General features: G+C 40.8%; 1 protein-coding gene across 2 annotated transcripts in view; it reads right to left on the bottom strand.

The window, feature by feature from the left end:
* Positions 1-15,407, bottom strand: part of ELOB (elongin B) — a 47,410-nt gene that overhangs the window by 24,202 nt on the left and 7,801 nt on the right. The window contains exon 1 of one of the 2 annotated variants that reach the window (XM_075758367.1): positions 7,340-7,677. The exons of the other annotated variant lie outside the window; for it this stretch is intronic. The gene's annotated coding sequence lies outside the window, so the exon portion shown is untranslated. Of the gene's footprint in view, positions 1-7,339; positions 7,678-15,407 lie in introns of those variants that run through there. 2 annotated transcript variants of the gene reach the window in all.

Here is a 15,407-nt window from a genome sequence, read left to right as displayed (position 1 = left end):
GGGAGTCTAATAACAAATAAAATATTGTCTGTGTTACTTCACTTCTCTGTGCCTGATTCTGTAAAATGGCATAATACATAGGATGAAGTACATAAGACTTAGTTCTCAACTACTCTTTATCAAGAGAAAACAAGTTATACTGTATGATAAGAGCCATTGATATATGAATGATTAATAGCTTGATACATTATTGCTAAGGACAGACAATGATGCAGCACAGCCAACTGAGGAGAGGACAGGCTAAGTATCAAAAATTCAACATGGGACATTGGAATATTCTAATGCCAGGACTCAGCTCATCTTCACAGACTTCCCAGATTGCACAGGAAACTGGGTCCTACACAGTATACTGTCCTGAACCCTGACCAGAAATCCAACCAGAAAGTAACAGAGACTGCTGAAATAAAAACCAATGGAGAACATTTATAAAAATTTTGTTGAACCTCAGAAATGTTTTGACTGGATTAAAAAAAATTGGTAAATTTCTGTGACCTGGGTTACCTGCCTCAACAGAAGGTAAATCAAGGTGAGATGACCAGGTTATGTTTATTATGTTTATACATACAAGGAAAGAGTGAAATAGCAGTATCTGCTACCTGCCTGGCATGTTGTTGTATGCCATAAGTGTGATGTAATCATCAACAGCAGTTGGTAATGACATTGTGATAGTAGTCAGTCAGGGTCTGTAGGTTTGCTATTTGCAAATGCAGCGTATGCACGTATGAAGCACGACAGTCTAAGACAGCTTATTGTAAATTAAGACGTTATATCTTAAGGACCTCTTAAAGGATTCTTACTTTGACCTATGTGTCTTCTCACAAGATCAACCAACATTGCTTTTACAGGAGATTCTCTTCAAATTTCTAATTCATTAAATACTGGTCTGATTTTCAGGCCAGTATTGATTTCAGTGGAAATTGTTGCTTAGCACCATGGCTAATCTGGGTTTACATTTTATGAGCATCAACATCCACACAGCTTTTACAACCTTCCCTCACTTTTTCAGTTTGCTTTACAAAGTCACTTCTTTGAACTCAGGAAGTCATAAGTAGAATAAGCCTGAGATTTATGCTTTTGTATAATGCCTTTTCCTGCCAGACAATGCTCATTAGGCCTTAGTCAGAATTGTTTTGTTGTCCTTCTAATAAATGCTTGGTAAACATGAAACCTAGTAGCAGCACAGAGATTATATGATGGAAACCTGGGATGAAATTGAATTCCAGAGACTTTTTTTTTTCAGAACTTAAATTGATGGGGCCCACCCATTTATAAAAAAATGCTCGGTTAAATAGTGCTATAGTATTCATCCCATATGACAGAAAATACTTTGTTCAATAGCTGGGTGAATTGCTTACAGACAGCAGGGCAGAGAGGTCCTGAATAAGGAGTATCTTACTATTTGTGGGAAGGAAGCAGGGAATTATTTGGCTGAAACAAAAGAAGCATTCTACCTGTACTCAGAACAACAGGCAATATTTACAAACAAAACCCTGATCCAGTATATACTCAATTCTTTGCACTGCAAAATGAATATATTACGCTCCAGATTTGCAAAGGTTAAGCTTTAAGTGAGGATAATATGAGACTTTACACTTCAAAACATTTTCACTGATCAATTTTCCCACAAACCATAATCTGTTAGAGCAACAATATGCAAAGCACTCCAGAATTAAAATATATATACAGTGAATCATAAGCCCATATAATTTCTCAAGATCTGGGCCATGGAACAAGTGTACACTATGATTTTAAAAATCATTCATTAAGAAAATCCACTTTTTCATTTTGACAATTTCCAAGCAACTACTTACAAGGATGAAAACAGTCCCTCATTCTGCAAACAGGTTGAATGCAGTAAAAGACCTGTTTACTTGAAATTATGTCAGGAATAGAAGTAGCTTTGTTTTAGACTTCCTACTATGCAGTACTTTCTAGGTTAACACATTAGCTTCACTAGAAAGAATATAAAGAAACAGTACAGTAATGACAAACACTGTAAAGCACCCATGAATGCGTTACTGTGACTGGACTGTAAGCAAATGGTAAGATTTGGTGCAGTACAGAACAGCTAATAATTCCCTTCAGTATAATAAAGGAACATGCCTTTATTTCAACCAGCTTAACTCAGTATTACTTTTTACAATTAGAATTCACATGAAAAACAGTAGCAAGCATCTGTGTGTACAGAGAGAGTATCTGAACATAAGGAACAGATTTGAGACATTAACCTTAATTCTCTTCTATCTAGGAGATTACATACATCTTTATCAGTTTTTTTTTAGACCTGGAAACAAATCAATTGATGCTATTGTTATGATTTAGTCATCAGCTGGACTGACTGCATTCATTTTTGTCTCCATAATCTGTTATTATATTTAGGGAATGAAAATAACCACTGTGATGCTTATTTTAAGCATGCTTATCAGTGGCAATCTTCCATTTTATTCTGAGGGCAAATGATGTTTAATGTTTCCTTTTATAACTAAATACAAATCAATAAGAGTTATGGGGCCAATAACTGGTACCAGCTTCCAGAAACATCCATTCCTTATCAAACTTCTTTAAATAGCATTTCTAATATCTATTCAGGAAAACACCGACAAGTGTTTTAACAGAAGTTTACAAATCACTTCCCTGTTAGGAAAGAATCTGTGTTGCATTCTCTGTTAACATGCATTAATTGTGAATAACTGCCAGCAGCATCCTCTAAAATGAGTTCCAGGCCTCCCAGTGCCATCATGGTACACAAAAATTAAGTGTAGGCAGCTACAGAGAACTCTACACAACTGGGTGTTTTCCTACATGCCACAAACACATGCGTGGATATGCACACACGTTCAGGACCGCAGACAGAGCTGCAGAGCACCTGCTCTTTCCCACAAGACAGCAATGATTGCAGATAATTAATTTGTTAGTGTATTCTGTTCCCAGAAGTTAAATAGGTTTACACCTTACCTTTCTCTTTTTGGAGCCCTGAAGACATGGGCAGATAGTTTTGCTTATGTACATGTGCTACAAATACAGCTCTGCTACTGCAGAAGCTGTGCAGGAAACTGAAGAAGGGTCTCACATGCACTGCCCACAGCAGTCACACAAGTGTGTAGGGGAAGGGTATTGCCTTGCCCAAGCTACTGATGCACAGCTAATGAAGCAGGGCTATGGGGAAGCACAGGCTGGGCAGGACCTGCTCTGCAGACAGCAGCAGGGCCTGGGAAGGTGAACAGCTCATTGGTGGTGACAAGACCAAGGGGATTCTGGACATGGCAGGATTTCAGCTGGACCAGGAAAGTGGCACAAAGTGAGGTCTAAGGTTAGGATGAGCTTTCAGGATCTCATTTTGGAATACAGGTACCTAAGCTCCATCTAAATGGAGTAATAAATTCAGCTCCAAGCTGACGTGCTGAAGTCACACAAGGAGTTCACACCTGAGCAGGCATTGTCCTACACTGGCACACTAATCAATAATCCATTTCCATCCTAACCATACATGAATCTCTGAAAACTGCAGCCCCAGCATATTCAATCCAGACTGGACTCAGGGAGTAAGAGCACTGAAAAGGAGACAGGGCTGTACAAGGTGACCTGAATAAGGATGGGCAGTCACACAATTAGAACAATTCCCCTTCTTGAGGAGTTACTTGATTTTATAATTAACTTAGTTTGAATGAGTTCATTTCTCACAGGCTCTGTAGTGCTAATGAGCCATCCAGCCCCTGAGGAACTGTGCAGAACTTGCTGGATATACTTTCATGCAATTTTAATTCTTATTTGGTTGTTAGACCTCCTCAACTGCACCTAAGGAAAGCATACCTCGTTTTGTATGTTCTGCCTACCCCCATAAGAAGAGTACCCAAGAGGTACAGTCAGCTGAAGACAGAGGTCTGATTTTAATTCAAATCAGATAACATATTCCTGCTTTCAGCAAAAGACAGTGTAAGTCAGTGTACAGTTATACAATGTGTCAGACCCAGTCATCATGCTCATCTCTTCCCAGCTCTCTCCCCAGCCACTTGTTCATCATCCCATGTGCTGTGACAGCACATCCCAGCAGAGCTGGGAACTGGATAGCTGAACTGACATGCATTTAAAAACAACACTCAAAAAAAACATTCTAAGAAAAGAAAACTTGTTATTTTAAACCTTGTCTTATCATTGATCCAGTTAATGCTGTGGTGATATAACTATTTATAGGGCCACAAGTAAAGACAGTGACCTTGCAGCATGGAAAAAAACAGAGGAAGGGGGAATGTTGGGGACTAGGATTTCTTCAGCCAGCTTCAAAGTCAACATTTTGCTTAATCCCTTAACCTCTAGATTTGTTCTTTACCCATACTGAGGTGAGTGTGGTCACAACCGTCACAGAATGACAGAGCAGCTGAGGTTGGAAGGGACCTCTTAAAATCATTTTCTCCAACCCCTGAGCCTAAGCAGGGTCACCATAAGCAGGTGACCAGGACCATGTCCAGGTGGGTTTTGAATATCTCCATAGACAGAAATTCCACAGCTTCTGGGCAACCTTGTTTCAGTACTGCCACCTTACACAAGCAAATGTATCACTGCTTCATCTCACTGTCTTAAGCCATAATCTTCATCACATGAAGACCAGCACATCTGCACCAATTGCAATAGGATGTCACTAATTTACATCAACTGGAAGTCTGTCCCCTACTTTTTCTTTCACTTCAAGTTTCTCAATAGTATTTGAAATTGCAATTTCAGCCCTAGTTCAGCTACAGGCTCATACTGCCCACCTGGAGTCATGTTAGCTCACAGGCCAAGATAGAATCTTAAGTTCAATAACAGAAGCTAGAGCCTTTGAACTTATTGAAATTTAGGCCTAACTGGCATGATTCTATGTTTCCTTAGAACAGCAGCTTTTGTTTGGTGGTATCTCATTGGGCAATGCTGAATGTATAACCACAATGACATTAACTTCAAAACCTAAGATAGAGCAAATACATTTTTTCACTAAAATGTGAACAAAAGGTCAATGACAAAGTTTCATTGGGAATATCTGCTTGAACAACTCTCCTTTTAAGACCTGTTACTTGTTGCTTTATTTCATAGCCTTGCAAATACCTTCATGATTAAAAAGTGGTGTTTTCTGCTTTGCCATTTGTATTTGGAGAGTTTTTTCCCCTGTCATGTCCAGTGTGAAGTTCATGTGTCTCATTTGCCAGGGTATTCTAGTGTGAGGACACAGCAGTCAACAGCAGGAGTGAAGGTTGTGTCTGGTACTTTCACAACAGAAGGATCAGGCTTGTCTTCTGTTACTTTAAGGAGATCATCGTCACAGCTGCTTGAGCAGTGCTGCTATCCAAACCCTTAGAGAATGGGCTGGATGCATCAGACCAGCAAAACATCAGCTTATCTTTCCCTCTGCTGGGGTCTTATTTTTTAAAAGCAAATTTTTTCTAAGCTGCCCTGATTAGATAGTACTAATAACATTAAGCTAAATTGGTTCCTTGGGAGATGTCCCAATTAAATGGCTATCCTAATTAAGCATATCCTGATTAACCAGAAGATCCTATAATTATAATAATAGCATGTAATAAAAACTGGCCCATAGTTTTGTTCAGACAGAAAGCATTTTGCAAGCCTTATTTACCCGCACCACTTTATCCAGGATTGAAAAACAACCAACTCTTGTGTTAAATACTACATCTATTTGATGATGTTCAATAGAACTAAACAGTCTTTCAGAGCAGGAAATGAAAAATTCTGCACCATAGTGACAACAGAGACAATGTTATGATAAGGCAGAAGGTACTTAGCATGTAGTTTTGATGAAATATTTTGACTGCTCTTAGTAGAATTGCTACAGTATTTACAATTGCTGTAAATTATCGCAAGTGCATCCAAAAATACATTTTATAGAAGCTTTAACACAAAGGTTTAAGGCCCATACTAAATGGAGTAAGAATACCCTATGTTGAACTTTTGCCTTCTAAGTTCTGAAAAAAATATTACATTCCTATATTGACACCAGGCACTTCTCAGCTCACAATACTGAGGAGAGTGCCACACAAGAAGCTGGGTAAAGTCTGGTAGAACTACCAGTGAGAATAAACCAGCAAGTCCATTTTCTCCAATGAGTTTTAAAGCTAGGTCCTGACCCTCTGTAGTTATTGCAAATGTATAGTATGGTTTTTTTGAGTGCTACTGTGCCAGAGGGAATTCCTACTGTGTGTTTTGGATACTGTTCATGTTCCAGCTTGCATAATTGTATTCAGCTGGCTCAGTTCCTCTCTGGATCACAGTGGAGTATGACAGCCTCATTTTTCAGTTTGTCCTACACAACACTGTAGAGAAGATATTAAGTAACTCTCAGTAGGTAATGAGAGCTGGATAAACAAATCTGAACAAGCATATTTAGTTATTAAAATTACTTTTTTGTCTCTTAGCAGCAAGAGAGCAGAAACAAGGAGTCAACATGAAACTCAAATGCTCAGAAGTGTCAACTGATAAGAACTAAGTGAATACTAGCTCATGGCTGCTTAAATATGTAAATTATCATTGAACAGAAAAATTGGTAGTGTCCACCACAAATATATACTCCCTGGAATAATGATAACAACTCTCTACAAATTTTCCTACCATTTTCATTTCTGAGCACTTAAGTGCTCTAGAGATATTGCAATATCTGTTTATTCAGTATTAGTTCAATATCGTGTGGATGTAGAGTCTAAGCTATGCACCACAGTCCTGAGGAGCTGAGTCTGATCCCTGCACAGACTCAGGAATATTTATAATGCCGGTGCACAAGGTGCATTGAGGTACTGCTCACCACAACAAGGTAGATGCCTGAGTCCATCTTCCAAGGTACCATTATAAAATACTGTAGTGGCCTTTGAAGAAAGCAATGGTTGCTGGTGCTGCTAGATGATGATGCCATCCTTCCAGCATTACAATGAGCTTGTAACATCAGACAGCTATGAGAACTGCAAATGCAATCTGAGGACGTGTAGAGCAACATAGTTGCAATGCCTGACAAAGTGTCATTGTTCAAGGACCACATGCAGAATACAGAGCCCTGCTCTGAGGATAGATCTACAGAAACAAGGACGAGCTGCAAAGTAAGATTACTAGAATCAGAAAAAACAGCCAACTATATACCAAAACCAACTAAAAGAGCTTTTCTGTTTGGGCTACAACTGCCATTTGAACCTGCATCAAGCAAATTAAATCAGAGAGAAAGAAAAGGCAGTTCAGGTAGATGAGCAATGTTTTCATGAAAACAAGGTAATGCAGAGCTTGAAACTGGAAAGCTTTTACTGATGCACCTCCTAATCACACTATCTTTAAGAACAAAACCTGGTTAGCCAGTGAACAAGCTTACCTGGTGCTGTAGCAGATGATAACTTTGGACCAGCTTTAACAGTCCTGTGCTCTGCTGGCAGGTAGTTGTGATATCAGACTGACCACTGCAGTCTCAATACCAACCTTGCTTGAAGTCTCCTTCCTTTATCCCAGGCTGCCAAGTCATTAACTACTCCATGCCTTGATACATCTTTCTGTGATGCATAGAGGAAAAAATTAAAGGAACTATCTGTGGGCAAGCCTCCCCAAGATGGCATCAGCTTAGGCTACTCTCCTTTTTAAGGAACTAGCATAAATCTTTTGGCAGTTCACAGCAGCACAACAATCACTCCCTGTTCCCTTCAGGTAAAAGCAGGATTTTTTCTTTTTTTTTTTTTTTGTTAGAAACATACATTGAAGCTTTCAGATCACCAAATGATTATTTCTATAAGTAACAATTGTCTCAGAATAAGATACCTTAAAAAAAAGCCCCAAACAAACAAAAAAACCAAACCAAGAACACAGCACCACCACAAAACAGTAGAGAGAATTTAATTAGATCTCCAACAATAATTATTCTGAAGAAATGCACTAGGCTGCCATAGTAAAAGGTACTACAGCTTCCCACCCCTTTTCAGACTCACCTTCCCCAACAACTTACCTGAAAGGCCCATGTCCAGCCCCTTAAATAGCATAAATGAAGGGCAACTCTTTTGGGCCCCTCCCTAGCAATTAACCCTCAATCAATTATCTTAGACTGGAATGACATGAAGCTTGAGTTTCTCACCTTTCCATACCCTGATGACTCAGGTGATGATTTTATACCCAGGTGTTCCAAATAAACTGCAGTCAATGTGCTTCCTGATTTTATGATTTTATTTTTTTTTTCAGCATTAAAGATAGTAAAAGTATATCATACTTAAAAATCCACTTTCTGCAAAACACTGGGCAATTTTTTGCAAGCATTAATAAAGCCTCACAGCAATCTTGAAAGTGGGGCAAAGGTTGTGAGAGATGAAGTGGCAGCTACCCCAGTAGGGGAGGCTGGAAGACTGTTTTATTTTAAAAAGCCTATTTCCAGGCAGTCAGGACTTACCCAGCCTTTGGGAATTAACATCTGGTTGAATTTAAACCAGATTTTCAGCAGCAGAGCACCATCGGAGTCAGTGAAACAAGCTTCACTTGTGTGAGTGGATGGCTTCTGCAACTCTACAAAGTTATTATCATGGGGGGAGCTGGGCCAAAGCTCAGTCTCCATCCAGCCCTAGCCAATTTTGAACCATCCTGAAGTATACTAGTTAGCTGGTCATTTAATCCTTTTTTCACTGAGACATGCTGGATTGGGAGCTCAGGCATGAACTTTATTTTTTCTACCTATACATCAGTGCATATGTGTTACAAATTATTTTTGTTCCATCAAGTTGAGATCTGCTCAGATTTCCATTCCTAAGTAATTCCATGACTGCTGAGAAATTTGTCCTTAAATCAGGACTTTGTTTTCAAAGGAACCCCATAATTTAGAAGTAACCTGCATAGTGCTGTCCATTATTCATGTGAACCTGCTGTTTTTTTCCCCAAACAATATTTTATCTCACAGTCTAAAGATCAAAGTTTGTTTGCTCCTAATAGTACCACTCTTGTAGGATGGACAAAGGCTAATGTTTCCATTATTGTATTACAAAAGATACTGTGCAGGCCCTGTTTTCTTCAACAGACCCTCTGTTACCTTGTAAGAGCTTCAAAATTTGAGGTGAATTTTCCTGTCTGCCTTACAAACCTTTGGACAATGGGGCCCCATTCTTCCATGTACTGTGACAAAAATATTATTATTATAGCAGTCGTCTTGGGAAGAGGCATGAAAGACTAGAAGAAGCTTTACTTCTGAACTGAAACCTCAGACAGCATGAACTGAGCTTCCTATTTGTTTTCCAGTGACCTGGGTTCAGATTTTGGAAGGCCTGGTGCTAAGAGTGCTACAGGTGGCAAAGCCAGGTTTGTGCTCATGGTTCTGTGCTTCTGCTGATGCAGACTGAGTGAGACCGGGTGCTGCTTTAGTCGAACTGTCTTCAACCCATGTCATCTCTGTGGATCATCTCTGACAGGAGGAGTGACAGACATACGGGGTTTATGAACTAGTCACAGTATGTATGTTACAAGTATTACCAATCTCACAAATGAGACTCTACGACACCCTTAATCAATATATTGATTTAAAAAAAAAAATCATCTAGTGTACCCAGACAACACCAACATCTTCTGATCACATAGCCTGGGCTGTGTCAGAGCAGAAGTAGATGCAGACTTCATACTGCATAACCATCCAGCCTCTGCCCTAAACAATAACACACGGGAACCACAAACAAGAGAAGCTGAGCTCTCAGAGCACAGTCAAGACTGCAGAGTGGGAAACCACTCTTAGGACTGTGTCCAGTATTCACATGCAAATAATTTAGGCCTTTAGAAGTAAAAATCTTGTGTTGCATATGTTTATAGGGCAGACATATAACACAATCTATAGGAAAAGCAGAACCCAGGTAGTGACCTGCAAGGGCTTGCACTGGCAGATCCTTCTGGAGGGTCCCTTCACACTGCTGTGATTCATCATTTACTTCTATTTACTATGACAAGCACTTTATACACATACATTTATTTATTATTAGAGGTGCTTAGCCTCCACACCTCTTATTAAAGTCAATGGGAAAAGAAAGTTTTGTGTAGCTCTCTGCTCTGACCATAGGTCATGATCTTGAGAAGATGTAAACTGGACCCCGGAAATCCTAGAGAACTTCAAAAAAATCCATGGTGCTCAGCCCTAGTGTTGAATCTGTCCAGACCAGGATTGGATCCCAGACAAGCTGGGATGTTAATAAATGTTAATAAAATGAGCTATTTCTGGGGTAAGGTTTCAATTTCCTTTGCAGACAACATCAAGGTCTCATTGATGGCCACATGCTAAAATTAACAAGAAACAAGAGTGTGTTTTTTCAAATGGCTTATTCTAGAGGAAAATGGGAGATACTTTAAGAGCTAGTTGTTGCATTCAGTCTGAATGTCTTGACCCCTGGGATTATTTAGCCTTAAGCCTGAATGTAATAACTTCACCCTACCCTCAAGAAAGAAATGTTGTGCTTGGTAGCATGTCCGTCTCAGCACAAACTTTTGAGACTTCAGAATATAATGTCTTCACTGATCATCAGGTGAGGGAAGTGTCATAACAAGTGTTATAACATTGATTAGTGGGACAACTTCCCTCATTAAACCAACTCTCAAACAAGTATTTTTAAAAATAATTTTGGCTTCTCTTTAAAAGGCTACTGGATCTTGCAAAGTAGGATCTGTGGTGGTTTTAAACTCTCAGTTCCTTGCCTGGCAGCTCACAAAACCTGCAGACTATATGCAGACATACAGCTATTTAACCACACAGCTACCTGGTGTGTGGGAGGGAGGTCTTGCATGTTATTTGTTACACTGCCACCTCATCAGGTAGCTTCACATGTCAGGTCCTTACAGGTCACCTTTGCACAAGAGGAAAAAGGTAAACATAACTAATTTTATTTATACATTATACAAAAGACCTTGAAAAGGGTTGGTTACAAACACAGATGATTTGAGAGTTATGTGAGACAGACCAAACATCAAAACTTGGTTCCCAGGGAGCAGCAAGCCTCAAGAACTGGTTCCAAGTAGGCAGAAAAGCAAATCGTGCCACAGCTCCATCCAAAGGGGTGGAAGGTTCCTTTAGAGCTCAAATTCTGTTGCTTGATTCAGGGAGCATCAAAACCCAAGGATGTACCACATGGTGAATCCTGCCCTGTATGTTTTATAAAAATTACTTACCTACCTTCCAGCAGACTTGGTGTCTGTCAAATCCTCCAGTTCTAGGAAGTGAGGATTTCAATTTACCCAGAATACAGAGAGCACAGGGACAGTGAAAGCACAAACTTCCACCTTCCTGACATTGCTGCTGTTCTTACTCTGGGAATGGGACACAGACCTGCCTTTTCTTGGTCCCTTTGGCGCTCATGTCACCTTAGGACTGATTCTGATGAAAGTTGTTTAGAGACTGCAAATATTTACCTGGATCCACAATAAAAGAGGGACATGCAGTTGGCAGAGTGCGAGCCTTGGACCCAGGAAGACATGATTTTGTTCCTTGCAGCATCACAGGTTTCCTGTGTGACAACAGGCACAGCCAAGCCCCGCTGTAGGGAGTAGCAACAGTCCCCATATTCACTCAGTTCTATACTCTAAAACAGAGGTGAAATGTAACAGGACTTTACACACACAAGGAAGTACTTTTATGTTAGATATAAGGAAGAAATTTTTTATGATGAGGGTGGTGAAGCACCGGAACAGATTGCCCAGAGAAGTTGTGGAGGCCCCATCCCTGGAAGTGTTCAAGGCCAGGTTGGATGGGGCTTTGGGCAACCTGGTCTAGTGGAGGGTGTCCCTGCCCATGGCGGGGGGGTGGGGTGGGGTGTGGAATTAGATAATCTTTAAGATCCCTTCCAACCCAAACCATTCTATGATTCTATGATTCAGATACCACAGTAAAGGTGGTGGTAAATACCTCCATGTAACAGCAAGAGATGTTTGTTCTGCATGATTATCATCATGACATCCAAAACTCACTGTGCCAGATTTATTTGTCAGCAAGACACAATCATAAATACATGATGCCTTTCAAGCACTGCGACATTCCCTTCCTGCAGATGGCTGGAAATGTTCTTAGATACAATATTTGCAATTAGCTTGCTGATGAAATTAGTGCTCTGAAATGGTTAGTTTTATAGATGCCCATGTTGCTCCCTCTGTGGCTATTACTGCTTTAACCTCTTTGAGACCTTGGCTGACAGCACTTTCTCAGGACTGCAATACTGAGAGTGCAGGTCAGAAAGAAAAATAGCCCAGCACAAGCAGAGAGAAGTGGAGTCCCCAGGTGGGTCATTTGCCTGGGGCTCTGATGAACTGCATCCTAATCCCTGCTCCACTGCTGACCCTGAACTGGTCACTCAACTCTGTTTCTGCCTCAGCAAAATGGGGACAGTGCTACTTACTGCCTTCCAGCCCTCCTGCCCCTGGCAGAGGACATCCGATGGCAGAGCTCAGAGTCATCAGCGTTCCCAGTGGCCAGTTCTGGCACCTCCTTTTTGTGTGAGTAATCATCATTCCTGACATATGGTGCCCTGCCCCTCTCATTTACCCAGCAGGAGGGTTTTGGGGCATGTGTCCAAAAATTCAGAAAAAATTCCTCCAACTACTGCCCCTGAATTCCTCCAGGAGAACTGTCCTGGTGCACACACTGCTGAGGACACCTGCCCTTGCCTGCAGAGTGGAAGCACAAAAGTGCCGGAAAGGATCCATCAGGAATACAGGAACTTCATAGGTCACATCAAGGATCTCGAGGGGTCCCACACATCCAGGGCACAGTTGCTTCAACCCACTTTGCCTCTGCTCACTGCGTTGTGCCATTGGGATGTGCAACAGTAGAGTCTCTTCCATAGGAAGCAACCACGAAACTCAAAATTTAATGAAGCTTGGGTTCCTACCCTCTTTGCACCTAAGCCCATCAATGCCTCAGGGTGGTTTTCACCTTTCACTGACAATAAAGTAATTTGCTCATAACAAACAGCTTCTCATCAGAAAGAGGACTGGCATGAATTGTACCGGAGGCATGATTCAAAGAGGACTGGCATGAAAAGCTCATGCTCATTTTTGAACACTGCATTATGCCCTGATTAATTGGCAATGGCTTATGGCTCTATCAATAGGACACACTCCCTGGAAGAATGACACATTTCCGAGAAATCCTCAACAGACACAAGCATGTATTATTGATGAGCTAGGAGAAAATTATCTGGGTCTTGTTACAAACCCCACGTTTAAATCAGTTTTGCTGGAAGGTCTCTGGTCTTTTTGATTATGTCTTCCCTCTTGAAATAACTAAATTTCCCCTGAGGCAAAGGATTTAGTTATGGCACTAGTCTGCAGCTCAGGAGACCTGTACTCTCTATCTGGTTCTGCTTCAGATACCATGGATGACCCTGGACAAGACATGTTGAAAAGGTTTTCTGTGCCTGCTGAGCCGGCGTCCCATTTGTAAAAGCAAATGTACATGGGTACAATGTCAAAACCCAAGGAAGGCAATCCAGTGGGCTGACTGGCATGGCCCTACCCTCCTTTTTGTCCCTATTGTGGTACCAGCAGTTTGACGATCTGACCACGGCAGGGGTCTGAGCCAGCAGGAAAGGAAGGAGGCAGGTTTGTTATCACTGAGCTGAAATAAGAGCTCCCTGCCTGCCAAAGGGGATTTCTCCCTTGCCTTGGCTATGATCTCAGGCTAAGCTGATGCAATTCCCTTCCCAGGCAAAGAAGTGCTAATCTAGTTTTTTTGCTGTTAGAGCTGATGTGTGATCAGACAAGGCCTGGGAGCAGGGCCAGGCAACGGTACACGGTTGGGAGCAGGGAAGGGGGATCAGAACAGCTTGCTTTCACCATCAGTGAGCTGTTCAGTTGGTTCAGGAAACCTCTCGAAACAAATTTGCAGCCTCAGGTTACAAACATTGAGATAAATTCTCTGCTGAGTTGTCGCCAGAACCAGCTCATCACCAAGACAGGCAAGTGCCAGAGTAAAGGAAGTACATCCGGTCTGCTAGGGCAGCAGGTAGCTAACCTGTATCATTAAACCATATCCTAAACCACCTATTTTCCCCTTGACTAGATATACCACCTGTCCCATACATTATGTGATTTTTCTATTTAAACCCAGACTCGGAGCAGTAGCTTCCCCTTAACGTGCACTTGTGCAATGCCTAGCATCACGGGGATCTGATCTTAATTGTATGTCCAGAGATCATAACTACTCTTTAAGTAGTCTCACAAAAAAATGAAAAGCATTCAGCTACTGCCAACAATCCTGCCTATCCAGTAGAGCTCCCTCTTCACTGCAGCATTTGCAGACCTACTTTGGAGAACTTTTCCATCTTCTCCTGTTTCCTGCAGGGGTATTATCTGTGCTTGCGAGGATTCAATTAATGCCATTGATGTGGAATGTTGTTCCATTCATCACCAGCCACTGCATCTAATGAATAGGATAATCTAATTCTCCCCAAATAAATATGACACCAAATTAAAAGAATTCATAAACAGCCTCCAAAATGGAGTGAGTTTGTTTCAATTTATTGCCTTTTAAATTGCACTGGATCCCCCAAGTACCAACCTAACTATAAACAAGTCAGTGACCGAGTTTGAAAGTTTATTATCACTAATGTTTGCCTTTATTTATACTAGAATTGAGTATTAGTATTAGCTGGAAGAACAGCAAAAGGAAGGTCATCCAAATGCCACAGTTTTTAACCACAATTCTCCTAAACCAGTAAGAGCACTTTAAGGCACAATGTATTCTAGACAATTATTTTTGCTGTTTACTGTCACTGAAACATTTAACAAAGTGGTTATGACCTATCATTAGAACCATGTGAAAAGTTCACTAGGAAACCAGAAAAAAGTAGTAAAGCCTACTGGGTACTTGGCTAGTTTAAGAAGAAACTTATCTCCCTGTCTTCCACCAAAAAACAAACCAACAGTTCTTCCAGCTTTTTGCCTGGTACCATTTTACTTGGGAATCAGCTGTTAGACAAATTATCTATTTGAAGACAGATGATCTTGTCAAGCTCTTCTTTGAATTTAGCCTGGTTTTCAGTATCCTAGGTTGTCTGACCAGCCTTTCCAGGATACTTGACAGGAAAAGAGATAATTAGCATGGCTGTGGATTTCTTACAGGATGATCTAGACAAAAGAGGAAGAGGAAGGACCTATAGGCTTAGTGTGGTGCATCATATTGGGTCACCAGTTCCTTAAATGTTGACAATATCTGGTGCTTCATAAGAAATCAATCTTGTGCTTTACTGCTTGAAAATCCTATTTATTTAACAGCTTATATCATGGAATCTGAACACTTTCCTGAAATTAATCAATTTAGCCTCATTACAGACAGTCGTAGGAAGTAACAATCTATCTCTATCTAACTTTTAGAGTTAGCACATTATTCATGGTAACACAGCTCTGCTTAGAAATCCAGAGCTATCATGTCTGCAGAGCAGAAAACT

The sequence above is a fragment of the Balearica regulorum genome, chromosome 7 (genome assembly GCF_011004875.1).
Source record: "Balearica regulorum gibbericeps isolate bBalReg1 chromosome 7, bBalReg1.pri, whole genome shotgun sequence".
Lineage (NCBI taxonomy): Eukaryota > Metazoa > Chordata > Aves > Gruiformes > Gruidae > Balearica > Balearica regulorum.
This window is presented reverse-complemented; position numbering and strand designations above follow the sequence as displayed.